Consider the following 16,073-nt stretch of genomic DNA (forward strand, 5'->3'; position numbering starts at 1 on the left):
AATTTTAATTAACGTGCCCACCATTAAATAACTGGATTTAAACTACACTGGTCTGTTGATCCAGATCAGTTGTCTAATCGATTGATGTGATTCAATTTCTTTGGCCACCACCACGTATTAGGATTGCCATGCCTCACGTTGTGAATCAGGTCATCGTTAATTTACATAAATTAAATTTAATGCAAATATCCATTGCCTTAGCACTGAGCTTTTTGGCTGAGCCAAAAGAAATGACCTGGCTGAGTAGCAATTAAGCTGCTGTTTGAAAACTTATAATGACAGGACAGTACTATGTGCAAAAGATGGAATTCCTGCAAGATATTATAGAAACTGTTTCTGCCCTCTTGGAAAGCACACAGTAATATGCCTCACCATTTCCTGGAATGGGAAGTCTTTCTACACTTCCAGTGGAGGTGCCCAAGTCCAGCAGCCCAACTCCTTCAACAGGAGGAACATACAGTTTTGGTATTCCAGTGCTTTAGGGAACTTCAAGTCTGGGACCAAGCCAAATGAACTACTGGGTGCAATGTGTTCTCAGATTTCTACAAGAGGCATAGAAAAGCCTTTCATTCCAGCCAGTGACTGGGCACATTGGATCCTAAGATTAATGAACGGAAGAAAGTTCACAGAAGGACATCTTCTAGTCCCCTCCTTCCCCCTGCAGCTGCCTGTGCCCCTCCAAAAACCTCCCTGGAGAACTGGAGGCTTTCCTGAACAACATGGGATGGGGTGCAGGGGGCTGTCAGGGGAGGCAGAAATCATCCAGTTTTGGATGTGATTCCTTCGTCCCCCAGATTCCCGCATGGCCCATCCCACTTTGTTCAGGAGAGCCCCCAACAATCCAGAAAGGCTACTGGAGGCCCCAGGAAGATGCAGGGGATCAGGGGTGGGGGGAGGATAGCTACTTTTTCTTCTGTGAGCTTCTTTCTGTTCACCTATCTTAGAATCTAAGACAGGGAAACATTATGGAAATACGTATTTATAAAGCTTCTTAGACTCCTCTCAATAAAATACTCAAAGGAACATACAAATAATGTCAAAATCTATCTGTTAAAAACAAAACATTCAGAATTGCCTATAGTCTGGGCAGTAGGTATAATAGACAGGCAAAAGGGCTAAATGTGTTGTTTTCTAGACTTTGAAGGCTAGACAGTGACATCTGGTAATGAACCTCACAATGATTTTAACAGACTTGTAAACATTTTCTGTCTTATTGGCATGGCCAAGCAATTTTTAACATACGCCTTGGCAGAGTTTACAAAATATTTCACCCTCCCCCTTTGGGGAAGATTTACAGTAGTCATATATTTTAAGTTATGTCACTGTTGAAATTATTAATTACAAGTGGAGACCTGAATACATTGCTGGGGGGTGGGGGCGAGATGAGGGTAGGATATACCTTCCCTGTGTTCATTTTTCTCTCACTGTCTCAATCCTCCTACCAATTACACTAATCACAAATGCAATTAATATAACCACCCTGATACCCACACACATTTACACTAAAGGTCTATCAACTGACCAACCGTCTTCCCTAACCTGGTGCCCTCCAGATGTCTTCGACTGCAACAACATGCTGCCTTCCAGGTGTGCTGGACTGGGAATTATGGGAGTTGCAGTCCAACATATCTGGAGGGCACCAGACCGGGGAAGGCTAATACAGATTATGGGATGATTAAGTCTCTTGCTGCTTCATTCCCTCCTCTTCCTAAACACGCTACTGAGCTACTACACATGAGCAGGATTACTGTACTGTACCCCAACTGCACAGTACTGTAAAGTACAGAACTGTGCCCCTTCATGGATCACTGCCTTGTTGTGGCGAAGGGGCTTGCGTAACTCAGTGAAGCCATAAACTATGCCATGCAGGGCCACCCAAGATGGACAGGTCATGGCAGAGAGTTCTGACAAAATGTGGTCCACTGGAGAAGGAAATGGCAACCCACTCCACTATTCTTGCCAAGAAAACCCCATGGAGCGTATCACAACGCTAAAAGATATGATGCCGGAAGATGAGCCCCTCAGGTCGGAAGGTGTCCAATATACTACTGGGGAACAGCAGAGGGAATTTCCAAGTAGCTCCAGAAAGAGTGAAGCAGCTGGGCCAAAGCCGAAAGGACACTCAGCTGTGGATGCGTCTGGTGGTGAAAAGAAAATCCGATGCTGTAAAAAACAATATTGTTTAGGAACCTGGAATGTCAGATCAATGAATCAAGGTAAGCTGGAGGTGGTCAAACATGAGATGGCAAGATTGAACATCGACATCTTGGGAATCAGCAAACCAAAATGGACAAGCATGGGCGAATTTAATTCAGGTGACCATCATATCTACTACTGTGGGCAAGAATCCCTTAGAAGAAATGGAGTAGCACTCACAGTCAACAAAAGGGTGGGAAAAGCAGTACTGGGGTACAATCTTAAAAACAATAGAATGATCTCAGTACGAATCCAAGGCAAACCATTCAACATCACAGTAATTCAAGTCTATGCCCCAACCACTGAGGCCGAAGAAGCTGAGGTTGATCGGTTCTATGAAGACCTACAACACCTTCTAGAACAAACACCAAAAAAATATGTCCTCTTCATCATAGGGGATTGGAATGCTAAAGTAGGAAGTCAAGAAATCACCGGGATAACAGGCAAGCATGGCCTTGGTGTACAAAATGAAGCAGGACAAAGGCTAATAGAGTTTTGCCAAGAGAACATGCTGATCATAGCAAACACTCTTTTCCAACAGCACAAGAGGCGACTCTACACATGGACATCACCAGATGGTCAATATCAGATTGATTATGTACTTTGCAGCCAAAGATGGAGAAGCTCCATACAGTCAGTAAAAACAAGACCTGGAGCTGACTGTGGCTCAGATCATGAGCTTCTTGTGGCAAAATCTCAGCTTAAATTGAAGAACGTAGGGAAAACCACTAAACCATTCAGGTATGACCTAAATCATATCCCTTATGAATATACAGTGGAGGTGAGGAATAGATTTAAGGGATTAGACCTGATAGACAGAGTGCCCGAGGAACTATGGACGGAGGGCCATAACATTGTTCAGGTGGCAGCAACTCAATCCATCCCAAAGAAAAAGAAATGCAAGAAAGCAAAGTGGCTGTCTGATGAGGCTTTACAAGTAGCTGAGGAAAGAAGGGAAGCGAAAAGCAAGGGAGAAAGGGGAAGATATACCCAACTGAATGCAGAGTTCCAGAGAATAGCAAGGAGAGACAAGAAGGCCTTCTTAAATGAACAATGCCAAGAAATCAAGGAAAACAACAGAACGGGAAAGACTAGAGATCTCTTTAAGAAAATTGGAGATCTCAAGGGAACATTTTGTGCAAAGACGGGCATGATAAAGGACAAAGAAGGCAGGGACCTAACAGAAGCAGATGAGATTAAGAAGAGGTGGCAAGAATACACAGAAGAACTATACAGGAAAGATCTGAATGTCCCTGATAGCCATGATAGTGTGGTCACTGAACTTGAGCGGGACATCCTCGAGAGTGAAGTCAAGTGGGCATTAGGAAGCATTACTTACAACAAAGCTAGTGGAGATGACAGTCTTCCAGCTGAGCTATTTAAAATCCTAGAAGACGATGCTGTTAAAGTGCTGCACTCAATATGCCAACAAATTTGGAACACTCAACAGTGGCCACAAGACTGGAAAAGGTCAGTTTACATTCCAGTTCCAAAGAAGGGCAACGCCAAAGAGTGTCCAAACTACCGTACAATTGCGCTCATTTCACATGCCAGCAAGGTGATGCTCAAAATCCTACAAGCTAGGCTTCAGCAGTATGCAAACCAAGAACTACCAGAAGTACAAGCTGGGTTTCGAAGAGGCAGAGGAACTAGAGATCAAATCGCCAACTTTTGCTGGATCATGGAGAAAGCAAGAGAATTCCAGAAAACGTCTATTTCTGCTTCATTGACTATGCTAAAGCCTTTGATTGTGTGGATCACAACAAACTGTGGCAAATTCTTAAAGAGATGGGGGTACCAGACCACCTTACCTGTCTCCTGAGAAACCTGTACGAGGGTCAAGAAGCAACAGTAAGAACCAGACATGGAACAACCGATTGGTTCCAAATTGGGAAAGGAGTACAACAAGGCTGCATATTGTCGCCCTGCTTATTTAACTTATATGCAGACTACATCATGAGAAACGCCTGGTTGGATGAATCACAGGTCGGAATTAAGATTGCTGGGAGAATTATCAACAACCTCCGATATGCAGATGATACCACCCTAATGGCAGAAAGCGAAGGGGATCTAAAGAGCCTCTTGTTGAGGGTGAAAGAGGAGAGTGCAAAAGCTGGTTTGAAACTCAACATTAAGAAAACTAAAATCATGGCCTCTGGCCCCATCACTTCCTGGCATATAGAAGGGGAAGAAATGGAAGCAGTGACAGATTTTATTTTCTTGGGCTGCAAGATCACCGCAGACGGTGACTGTAGCCATGAAATTAAAAGACGCTTGCCCTTGGGAGGAAAGCTATGGCAAACCTAGACAGCATAGTAAGAAGCAGAGACATCACCTTGCCGACAAAGGTCCGTCTAATCAAAGCTATGGTTTTCCCAGTAGTAACGTATGGCTGTGAGAGCTGGACTATAAGGAAGGCTGAGCGCCGAAGAATTGATGCTTTCAAACTGTGGTGCTGAAGAAGACTCTTAGGAGTCCCCTGGACTGCAAGGAGGTCAAATCAGTCAATCCTAAAGGAAATCAACCCTGAGTGCTCATTGGAAGGACAGATACTGAAGCTGAAGCTCAAATATTTTGGCCACCTAATGCGAAGAGAAAACTCTCTGGAAAAGACCCTGATGCTGGGAAAGACTGAAGGCAAAAGGAGAAGGGGACGGCAGAGAACGAGATGCCTAGATAGCATCACTGATGCAATGAATATGGACTTGAGCACGCTCCGGGAGAGAGCGGAGGACAGGAAGGCCTGGCGTGCTATGGTCCATGGGGTCACGAAGAGTCGGACACGACTGAACGACTGAACAACAACAACCCCAACTGACCCCTACAGCTAAAGTCCTGTGTGCAGAGAACTATGCTTATGATGCAATGCATGTACATTGCCACAGAATCATAAAGTTGGAAGGTGCTTTGGAGGTCATCTAGTCCAACGCCCTGCTCAATGCAAGATCTGAAATGCAGGATACAGTTACAGTATCACTGACATATGACCATTCAGCCGCTACCTAAATACCTCCAGTGAATGAGAGCTCACAGTCTTACACTGTTGACCAGCTCCTACCATTAGGAAGTTGCTCCTAATTTTTAGCCCATGTCCAGAGGATGGACTGTACCACTTTTTATTTCATTTATTCTTGCTAAATTTAAAGGTGTTCCAAAACCAACAATCCTTAGAAAAGCCAGATAGTTATAAGTGAAGCATCCTAAGCATACTTTGAAGTAAGCAAGCCCAACTGAAATCATAGGGATTTACTTTCAAGTAAACATGGGTTGCAATGAAATACTATTTCATTTAATTTATTACTATGAAGGTATAATACCCTAAATGTAGGATTATCCTTAACATACAGGATGAGTAGCATTCATCCTTTCCAATATGTCATGTATTTGTGCATTTTAAGCACAGTATAATTCAGTAGGTGACCTAATTTATAATAAGCCTTTAGGCTTCCAGCACCACCTCAAAAAAATAAAGGGACACAACACATTCAATAGTAATACTGACACTTTCGTGTATTCCTCTCAAGATGTTAAGAATATCTTGCACTTGCAGGACAGACTATTACTACTAAAGATATCTCTAGTTCCACTGTTGTTGTTCTAGTTCAACCAAGTTGTCCAAGTAGGCCATTTGATAGAAACCTATAAATTGCACCCACGGGAATTGGGTTCTTACAGTAAAGAGGTCAGCTATTTCCTTCTAACTAAAAATAGCCAAGGGAGGGAAATATACTTAATTTACCAGCTGAAAAATAGTCTGCAAAATTACTTCCATCTTGCCTCATGTTAAAAAATATGGAAAACATGAGACTACTCGCAAGAGTTTGAGGAAGATTTCTCCTTCTCCGTACTTCAAATAAGGCTGGAACATAACAGAACTTACATTAAAATAGTAATGAAAACTCAAAACAGCCAAAATGTACAAGGCAACATGCCAGAAAATATATTCCTTTCCTAGGGAGATGGTCTCAGCAAGAGAATTCCAATGCGGATTGTCATCGTCTGTCCCCTCCCCCCCGGGATAGTGAGGCAATATGATGAGGAGGTATTAGTGGGCAAACCATGTGCCTTGTTCTCCATTTTATAACATCATTAGACACTAGTTGCCACAATGGGCTAAAAGGATAGCATATAAAATGTAGGTTAAACTATATCCTTTGTGGGATTCACGTTGGACTAGTGCATGAATACACACATTTTGGGAAAGAAAGGCAGTAGCTTTTTAGGTATGTGGTTTGCCCAACAAAAGATATCCATTAGAGCCAACACAGCAATCATTGTTGATTGCTCACACTATACTGTGTACAAACTTAATATCTTCCATGTAAATGACAGTAGGCACTGGCCGGAGGGAGAGAAAAAAACTCCTGGAGGAGATGAGGGTGCAGTGGAGAAGCAGTAATAGGGAACAGATCAAGCACTCCTCCCCATCACTGCCTACAATTACCATTAGCACCAGGCAAGATGGCTAATGATCAGGGATGATAATTGTAGTCCAAAACATCTGGAGGATACCATGTTGGGACAGGCTGATCTATAGCATCGAACCATGATCACCTGTGAATATGTTTATGGTATTCTATTCATTGGGCTGCATGAAGACAGAACTGCTAGTTCCATCCACAGAAGGTTCCTCCTCCAGTGGAGCATTTCCACTGGTGAAATGGGGAGAGGAAGCAATTTTTGCTGATTTCCCCCTCCCCTGCAGTACCCTGTCCCCTGAAAATCTGTTCCAGAAGGTTGTGGGACCTTCTGGTACAGTATGGGAGGTGTTGTGGCAGTGGCAGGCCGCTCCCCCATCCCTCCATTGGCTGAAGTATCCCAAGCGGAGCTCTATTCAGGGATGTTCCCACTGGTAATTGGACATGATGGGTCCAAGCCACTGTATTTGTATGCAAGAAAAACATAGAGAGGTTAATCTATATCACCAAAGGATAATTCATGGATTTCTAGGTTTCCATTATACTTATATTCTATTTATAATTGGGTGTATCATGCTATGATGGCTTGTATAAGATTGGGGAATGATGCCAGTTTCCTGAACTGGCGTTTCCTTCTACAAGGAAACTCTGAAAGACTTGCATCTTGATGGCCTAGATGGGTCAGGGCTGAGTGTGCTTTCTACCAAAAAGAATCAAATTAAATCATGTGAAGGAACTTAGGTACTTGATAAATAAATCTCTAGATTCTACAACTGAAATCAATTATACCATTATACAAATTAAGCAATTTGGCCTGCTTATTTTCTGTGAAGTTTGGTGTCTGAGAACCAAGTGATCAGTGCAGGGGAGGGGAGGTATAAATACACATCACTGTAACTGCTAGGATTAACTAGAACGCATTTTAAGTAGTGCTCCCTTTAATCTTGTTCAGGGAACTGCAGCTAATCTAAAATGCCATTGCCCAATTCCTGATGGAGGTGGGAAGGAAGGTTTTACTTGACCTATTGTGCAACAGCTGTACTGGCTTCCAATTCACTTCTGGGGAAATTCAAGTCTCTAGTTTTAACCTACAAAGCTCTTTTCAGCAAGGGTAAGGTATATTTGAGAGAGAGCTCTCTACCCACTAAGATCTGATAGGGAAGGTCCTTTGAGTTCCTTTAGTTCAAGATGCTTTATCTGTGAGCTGATGGAGGAGGGGTGGGTTTTGTTTTTTCAAGCAATGACATTATGCTTGCTTTCTGAAACTCAAGCTAGCAGGCTTTTCGATAATCTTTTAAAATACTTATTTTTAGGCAGGGCTTGCTGTTTAAGGGGACGTATGATTCTTCTCTAATGGTTGTAGGGCATTAACTTGGTAGCATAATCTCTACTAGGTTGTTTTTGTTTGTTTGTCTTGTTAGCTGCTTTGTAAGAGAATTTTAATGAAATAATATAGGTAAAGAATAGTAATAACAGAGCAGGCACTGTGCAGGGCAGTAACAATGTCCTGACTAGAAACCTAACACAGACAAATCCTGTATCTGTCTTCTGAAGCTAGAATAATACATTACTGGAAAACTTGTCTTTGTAAATATTCAGCTGCTGCTTCTCTGCTGTAAAGCGTATCTGGTGGGAGCAAGTTTGCAGAAGAGAAGCAGCGATGGGGAGGAGTGCTTAATCCATTCCCCATCAATGCTTCTCCACTGCACCCTCATCTCCTCCAGGAGTTTTTTCTCTCCCTCCGGCCAGTGCCTACTGTCATTTACATGGAAGATATTAATTTTGTACACAGTACAGTGTGAGGAACGAAGCCAACTAAGCAATACCCTATATACCAGCCTTCCCCAACCTGGGTACCCTCCAGATGTGGGACTATAAATCCCAGCATACCTCACCTGGCCATACTGGCTGGGGGATGCTGGGAGTTGTAGTTCATATCTGGAGGACACCAAGGTTGGGGAAGGCTGGTATATAGGGCATTGCTTAGTTGGCTTTGTTCCTCACAGTATATTGTGTTCAAAATTAATATCTTCCATGTAAATGACAGTAGGCACTGGCTGGAGGGAGAGAAAAAAACTCCTGGAGCAGATTTTCAGGGGACAGGGGACTGCAGGGGAGGGGGAAATCAGCAAAAATTGCTTCCTCTCCCCATTTCACCAGTGGAAATGCCCCACTGGAGGAGGAACCTTCTGTGGATGGAACTAGCACTTCTGTCTTCATGCAGCCCAATGAAAAGAATACCACAAACATATTCACAGGTGATCATGGTTCAATGCTATAGATCAGCCTGTCCCAACATGGTATCCTCCAGATGTTTTGGACTACAATTATCATCCCTGATCATTAGCCATCTTGCCTGGTGCTAATGGCAGTTGTAGCCCAAAATATCTGGAGGTTACCTGGTTGGGGAAGGCTGCTATGAAGGGAAAGCAGTCATTGATAAGCATAGCATATAAACTATAATCAGGGTACCTTGGTATTCTGAGGGCACCAAGGAGTGTACAATCCTAACAGCCTTTATTAGCATCACATATTAAGTTTAACTGGTTACCACTCTAACTGCCAATTCCGTGTTTATAGAGCTTTCAGCACAGATGCACAGATAGTGACATTCTACTGATGAATACAAAACGTACCAGCCATTAACACCAGTCTTTTTGGATACCTATGGAGGGCATTTGGGACATCTGTGCAACTGCCGCTATATTGATGAAGGCTGAAACTTAATTCTTTTAAACTTAATTCTTTTAAACTTAATTCTTTTAAACTTAATTCTTTTAAACTTAATTCTTTTAAACTTAATTCTTTTAAATTGCTATTATTTTCTTTCACCTCTGAAAGTAAACAAGTAGGGGTTGAAGTTTAGTGATGCAGCAGCAGTGATCTACCCTAAAATCACCCTCCAAATGATTTTAACGGAGATGAATACTGTTGTTTTATTTAAAATTCTGCCAATATGATATTGTTCATAGCCCAAAGAAGATCCAGTACACCTTCAATCCTCAATTTGACTTTATTTTTCAACCTGCTGTTGTAAAAGTCTTACCCAATTGCTTTCAGAATCCCCCCTGAGTTATTTAAAGCACAACACACATGCACACAATAGTTCTCATGGGCTTCATCATGAGATAACAGTCCCAACTCATGTACAGTGCAATCCAATCCTTATTTACTTGGAAGGAAGCCCCACTAAATTGAATGGCTTATTCCCTAATAAGCGAGTTTAGAACTGCAGCCTTTGATAACAGGAGTTGTTTATCTAATTAAGGACTATATTGGAGGTAGCAGCAAGTTAAACTGATAGATATTTGGTACTACTTAATTTAAATTATATACTTATTGTCATGGTACTCTGCAGTGACCAAAAATTCCCAATTAGCCATAAACTGTCCTCAGTCATAGACCTGCCTGTTCATCATTCAGGCAAATTCAAGGTTAACATAAATTAAGGGATTGCTGCCTGCCTCAGGATATGAGACTACATAAACAGTATTATGATAGTAGCTTGGCTGAGTGGAGTTTGATCAAGCTATTCACACCATGCTGTAGCAGTGACCCAAAATAGTTAGCAAGAAGCTGAGGCTAGAAGGCCACTGGGCCTCACCAAACATGTAAACAAACCTGCAGCACATTTGCTGTCTTGGAGGAACCCCCACCCCCCACCCGGGGAACCCCACCACCACCACCACCAAAGTAGCAACCTCTAGTATTCCTGGACTGCGTAAGTGAGCCCTCTGTCTTGGGAGTCATGATGTTTGGGAATTGCAAAAAAGATGGATTATAACTCTGTTTTGAAAATGTGATGGCCCATGAACTGCGAACACTCACTTTAGGTGTGGGCTAAAGGAGAAATGTAAATCCACCATGCGCAGTCATGTGGCAAGAAAGGTTTAATGCATTAACCTTGTCTCTGCTGTATAGAGACTTGGTTTAAGGTTAACCAATAAATGGTTCAAGGTAGGAAGATGTGGCATTAAATCTGGCATAGACACAGCTCTGGATTAATTCATTTGTTTTCCCTGCCCAAACAACATTAAGTAAATTATTAAGCTAAAAGTGCAATATAGAAATCCTCTATATTTATTCTCATAGCCATCTGGCACCAAAACAACCTCTTAATTTTGTTGTTGCTCTCTGGCTTTTAGCCCAGGAGATGTTTGTTTTGTGAATTTTATGACAAATCCAGGTAAATGCAGATATATATTGCAGAAGTTTTTGAAACACTCGCGTATATATGTTAAGCTCTCTCAGAGGGTATGTAAGCCCAAGGAAAATGTTGGGAAACTGGGGGGGTGGGGGAGGGTGGTGGCCATTTCTGTCTCTTTGAGAATCCAGTATATAGTTAAGTCGGCCAAAGAGCCATTAGCCGAGCTGCAACAATAATTTGTCCTAACGCCCAATTAAAATCAAAATATTAGGCCAACAGCATCGATATATATAGGAACAAAACACGATGGGGAGGGGGGCTGGGGTGGAGACTCGATAAGAAGGGGCCAAGCAACTGTACTGGAAACCCTAGTTTGATCGCGGTGGCCTAGTAGTGCCATAATAAAGGGAACACTCCATATTTCAAACTTGTATGCAACAGGTTGCAATGTTGTGTTATTATTTTTTTAAGTACGGGGTTCGATTGGTAGTGCACCCTGGTTATTCCCCTCCCCCCACTTCCCCCTTGATATTCAAAGCATCCAAGCGATTAATGCTACAAATCACATAAGGAGAGAAGATCTCTTGTCGGCTCAGACCTTAACCATTCACGACAGCGATGAACTCTAGCTTGCTGATTCAAGCCCTGTAGATGAATGGGATTCCCCTCCCCCACGCTGGGGGTTATGCAAACTCTACACCATTTTACAGTGCCAGAAGCTCACGTCCCCTCCCCCACCCCCCTATTCCAACTTAAAATGCACACTCAACATCCAAGTTCGTCCATCATATCAGCAACACCCTTCCTCAGGATCGCCTCCCCTCCCCCGACATGATAAAAGGCAAGCGACCAGAAAGCGAGGCGGCTCTCCTCCCCACCCCCACTCACAGCCAGTACTTCTGAACTGTTCTTTAAAAAACTGAATCGTGGGTCCCCCATTAAAACTAGGGTTCATATACTGTAAGCTAATATATAAGGTTTTCTTTAAAAAAAAAAAATCTTTAAAAGGAGGAGTCTCCAGCCTAGTTTAGCCTAGGCTTTGAACACAAAAATAAACCAAGTCACACTTGGGGAAGAAACACAGCCAAAAAGAAAAGAAAGGGGGGAGAAGAATCCACGGGACAGCCCCGCTCTAAAACCACCGAAGTGTAAGGCGCAAACGTGCACATATCTCAACAACAATAGTAACCCGAACAACAATACTAGGAGGAAAACACGAGGAAGTTGGAGTGACACTGGGAAAATATGGCAAACCAAACCCGTCTTCGGCTCAAAACTGCATTTGTCAGTTTCACAGACAGACACAAAAAGATCCAAGGGCCGTATGAAGGGCCGTTCCAAACTCACCTCCCTCAACGTGCGTTAAAGGCACAGCTTGCTCTCCTGGAAGCAGCAGAGAAAAGCCTCAACTTCTGCAAAAACACACATAAGACAGACTTCCTTTCACTTGCAGTCCATGGTGGAACTCTTCTTTTTTTCCTAGGTCCCAAAAGCGTGAAGGCAGATTGTAAATCTCCAGCAGCCCTCGCACACTCTTTTCTCCCCCTCCTCCACAGACACAAGCGGTGGAGGGGATCAAAAGGAAGTCCCAGAGTGGGAAGAGGGAAATGGAAAGTTTTTGGGTGCGGAATGGCGGTCAGAAGGTGCTGCTGCTGCTCACTACTTCATTAGCAGTTTGTGTGTATGTGTGTGTGTGTGTGTGTGTAAGTAAAGGGAGAGTCCTCCACCAGAGACAGCAGCAGCCCAGAGAGGGTGAAATAGACAAACACATAACAGAGAGATCCTTAGAGACAGTCAGAGATCTCAGGGGTGGTGGTGCAAATCAGCATATTGGTCTTAAATGAAAGAAGAAACCTCTGTGTGTGTGTGTGTGTATATTCTAGATAGACAGATAGTGTGTGTGTGTGTGTGTGTGTATATATATATGTGTGTGTGTGTGTGTAAATATTTCTGCTCTGTCTTTATGTTTTATCTGATAGAAGATTCCAAATCAGAAACACCTACCTTAAACATCAAATTAATTCCCCTCCCCAATGGTTGTGTCCTGAAGTAACTCCTTAGTCACTTTTAGGGATTATTGAATCGCTGTTTTGTTCCACTAAAACAAAACAGAACACACTCTTCCCCTCCCCCCTCTTCTGCATCCCAATGAAATGTTAACCCTGTGGTGTCAGCAAAACTAGATCAAAGGCAGAAAAACCTACATTTACTTCATTACACAAACTATCTATTTCTACATATCGATATTATTTTCGCTGTGATCGGTTCATATGGGAAGGGGTGGATGAGGGTAGAAATGGTAATAATACTACCAAAAATGGAATCAGGTTTCTACTAGATGTATAGAAATGAAATTGACTTCCATATTTCGTGTGTGTGTGTGTGTGTGTGTGAGAGAGAGAGAATAGATGTTGTATAAGGCTCCCCTTTAAGGAGCCACATAATTTCATACAATCTATTTTCTATTTTTTATTTCCAGTTTCTAAAAAGTGATTTCCTCTGTGTATAGCCAGAAAGTCCTAAACCGATTTTTGCGTCATTTTAAATGTAACCTAATAATGGTAATCAGAAGAGAAGTAATGCTTTTGTAAATCAAATATTAAATAACTGGGAGCTCACCTATTAAAGAACAGGACACAACCCATAATATTTATATACCCTATATACTTCATGAGTGATTTAAAACCAATGCTTCAATGCAATAATTATAGCACATTAAAATATGGACTGACACCGTCTCCATAATTGTGATTCAGCAGAATAGGTTTTATTACATATGAGTTGCCATTCAACCCTAGAAACAGATGCTGACGGTCTTTTGTCTTGAATTAGCCCTCCTTTCCTTGTTTTTTTCTAGGCTTATACAGCTTCATACCGAGCTATAACATGAGAGAGAGAGAGAGAGAGAGGAGCAGTACAAAAAGCAATGCAAGTAAATGATGCAACATTGCCCTGGTTACATGTGCCTCCCATCCCCCAACCACTTACTGGTGAGAGAGCTGTGTTTTTTCCGCCTGCAGGGTCACATTGTGGCTGATTGATTCTCCTTTTGCCTTGCTCAGTCATTCAGATTTGGAAAGTAAATAACAAGTTGACATCATTACAGCTCTCTGCATTACTGTGACACATTCCTCTGCTACCACACACTCTCTATTAGCTGCGCAGAGGGGGGAAAAAACCCTCATACTCACTTGAAACATACAATATGTTGTTTTACAGTGTGTGGAAAGACACTGGAATTTCAAAACAGTACTAGGATCAGAAGTTAAAATGAATATATTACTGTCATGTGTATATTAAGGTAAATGTTATGAGTTTTATTCAGCAAGACCTAAATATTTACTTGGAAGTAAATCCTATTGATTTCAGAGGAATTTGCTTCCAAATAAGCAGGCGTAGCCTTACAAGGATGCAACTAATACGTACGTAGTTCAGGCAAATATCAGCCATATAATATATCAGTATTTGGAGGCATCATTGTCCTGATTCATACATGCTAAAACCTCCCGTGTGGAGTAGTCCTCTGGCTGTAGCTTTATAGACACAGTGATGTATATGCTGATGGGATCACGCAGTTGCTCTCACAAATCATCACTGGAATGCTGAATGGCCCTCTCTGCTTGGAAACAGGAGCACTCCACATGGGAGATTTTAGAAAAAAACAGACTTTCAACTACAACATTTTTATAATGCTACTGCCATTTTATAGTGCCCAGGGTCGTGTTCACATGAATATAAACAAAGCATGTTAGGGAGAAATCCTATGCATGTTTAGATGGGGGAAAAGTCCTATAACTTCACCTCTTTTTTCAGCAGAATCATTGGGTACCTGCTCACATAGAAATATACATTGTCAGCAAGCTGATTGGTGCAAGAGCATGCACAACAGCCCTCTCAGTATTTGACAGAAAACTGGTGTGTTCACTTTAAGAAACTCAGCCTAGGCCGGAGCAAGTCAAGGCTTGGAGGCATTGCAGGACAACTGAGCAAGTGATCTTGCCCTGAGGCAACAACAATAAGTCAGGTACTTGGATCCAGATTTAGCAAAACCTCTCAGTCAAGCAGCTTGGGCACAGCAATCAGAAAAAGAAAAATGCGTGCACATCCTAGGCATAGAGTGATGTTGTCTCCAGGTGTGACCTGGGGCTCTTCTAGACAGGACTTTTAATGGCTTGCCTTGTTTTCAGGCTTCTTTGGGTTGCCCAATATAAGGCATTTTTCTACATGAGGCATTTATCATTAGTTTGTGAGTCCTTTACACAATATTGTCATCCTCCAGGGCCTCTCCCCTGCTTTGCAACCATTATAGTGTCTTGTTTTCTTACAAGGAAAGTCTGGTATTTCCATGAATGGTGACGTGAACCCCTGGTGTATTTGTGCAATTCTGCTATACCACAGTGCCACTTAGAGGTTGTGTAATGGAACATATAGAAAGGCAGAGAAAGAAACCCCTTGGAAAAAAGCATGTGTAAAGGAGCCGATCTTAATCCCACAAATAATTTTGAAACAAAAGCTTCCGTAAAGTGATGGGTTAAAAGGCTCATGTAGAAAAGCCTGTTGTCAGTCTCCTGCAGTCATCACATGTAATCCCATGTTTTTCCAACAGAGAAAATAAAGGGGGGGGGTGAGAGGCAACTATGAGGGGCAGGGAAGTATTTGTGCAGAGCCACAACTTTAAAAAGATATTGCAGAGCTGGGAAAAGTGCAGAAAGGGGCAACTAAAATGATCAAGGGGCTGGAGCAACTATGAGGGAAGGTTACAACAGCTGGGATTGTTTAGCTTGGAAAAAAGGAGGGCAAGGGGAGACATGATAGAGGTGTATGAAATTATGCATGGTGTGGAGAATGTGGTTAGGGAGACATTTTTCTCCCTCTTTCATAATGCTAGAACCTGGGGTCATTCTATGAAGCTGATTGGTGGGAGATTCAGAACAGATAAAAGGAAGTACTTCACACAACGCATAGTTAAACTACGGAATTCGCTACAACAAGACATAGTGACGGCCACCAGTTTGGATGGCCTTAAAAAGGGGGTTAGACAAATTCCTGGAGGAGAAAGCTATCAATGGCTACTAGACCTGATGACTATATGCTATCTCCAGTATCAGAGGCAGTAGGCTTATGTACTAGGGCTGTGCAGTGCTTTGGTCTGAACCCCAAAGAGTATTGGGGTGCTTCCGTCCGAAGAGGTGTGGTTCCAGAGCAGGTCAGGATCAGGTTGAAGTGCTCCGAAGCAGGTTGGATCACTCCAAAACTCTTCAGGGGTGCTTTGGCCTGATCCGGACAACCACCCCCACTGAGCTCCTTGCTCC

At 42.5% G+C, this 16,073-nt stretch overlaps 1 protein-coding gene across 5 annotated transcripts in view; it reads right to left on the reverse strand.

Annotated features, from left to right (window-relative positions):
- The window catches only part of TBL1X (transducin beta like 1 X-linked), a 199,109-nt gene extending 186,391 nt beyond the window's left edge, over positions 1 to 12,718 (reverse strand). For 2 of the 5 annotated variants that reach the window (XM_084844238.1, XM_084844231.1), the window contains exon 1: positions 12,109 to 12,331. The gene's annotated coding sequence lies outside the window, so the exon portion shown is untranslated. Of the gene's footprint in view, positions 1 to 12,108 lie in introns of all 5 variants that reach the window. The other 3 variants (XM_084844235.1, XM_084844236.1, XM_084844237.1) reach the window with 3 other exon arrangements.
- Positions 12,719 to 16,073: the final 3,355 nt, after the last annotated feature.

Source organism: Heloderma suspectum, chromosome 3, assembly GCF_057233095.1.
Source record: "Heloderma suspectum isolate Gila_16-S chromosome 3, 16-S_ref, whole genome shotgun sequence".
Classification (NCBI taxonomy): domain Eukaryota; kingdom Metazoa; phylum Chordata; class Lepidosauria; order Squamata; family Helodermatidae; genus Heloderma; species Heloderma suspectum.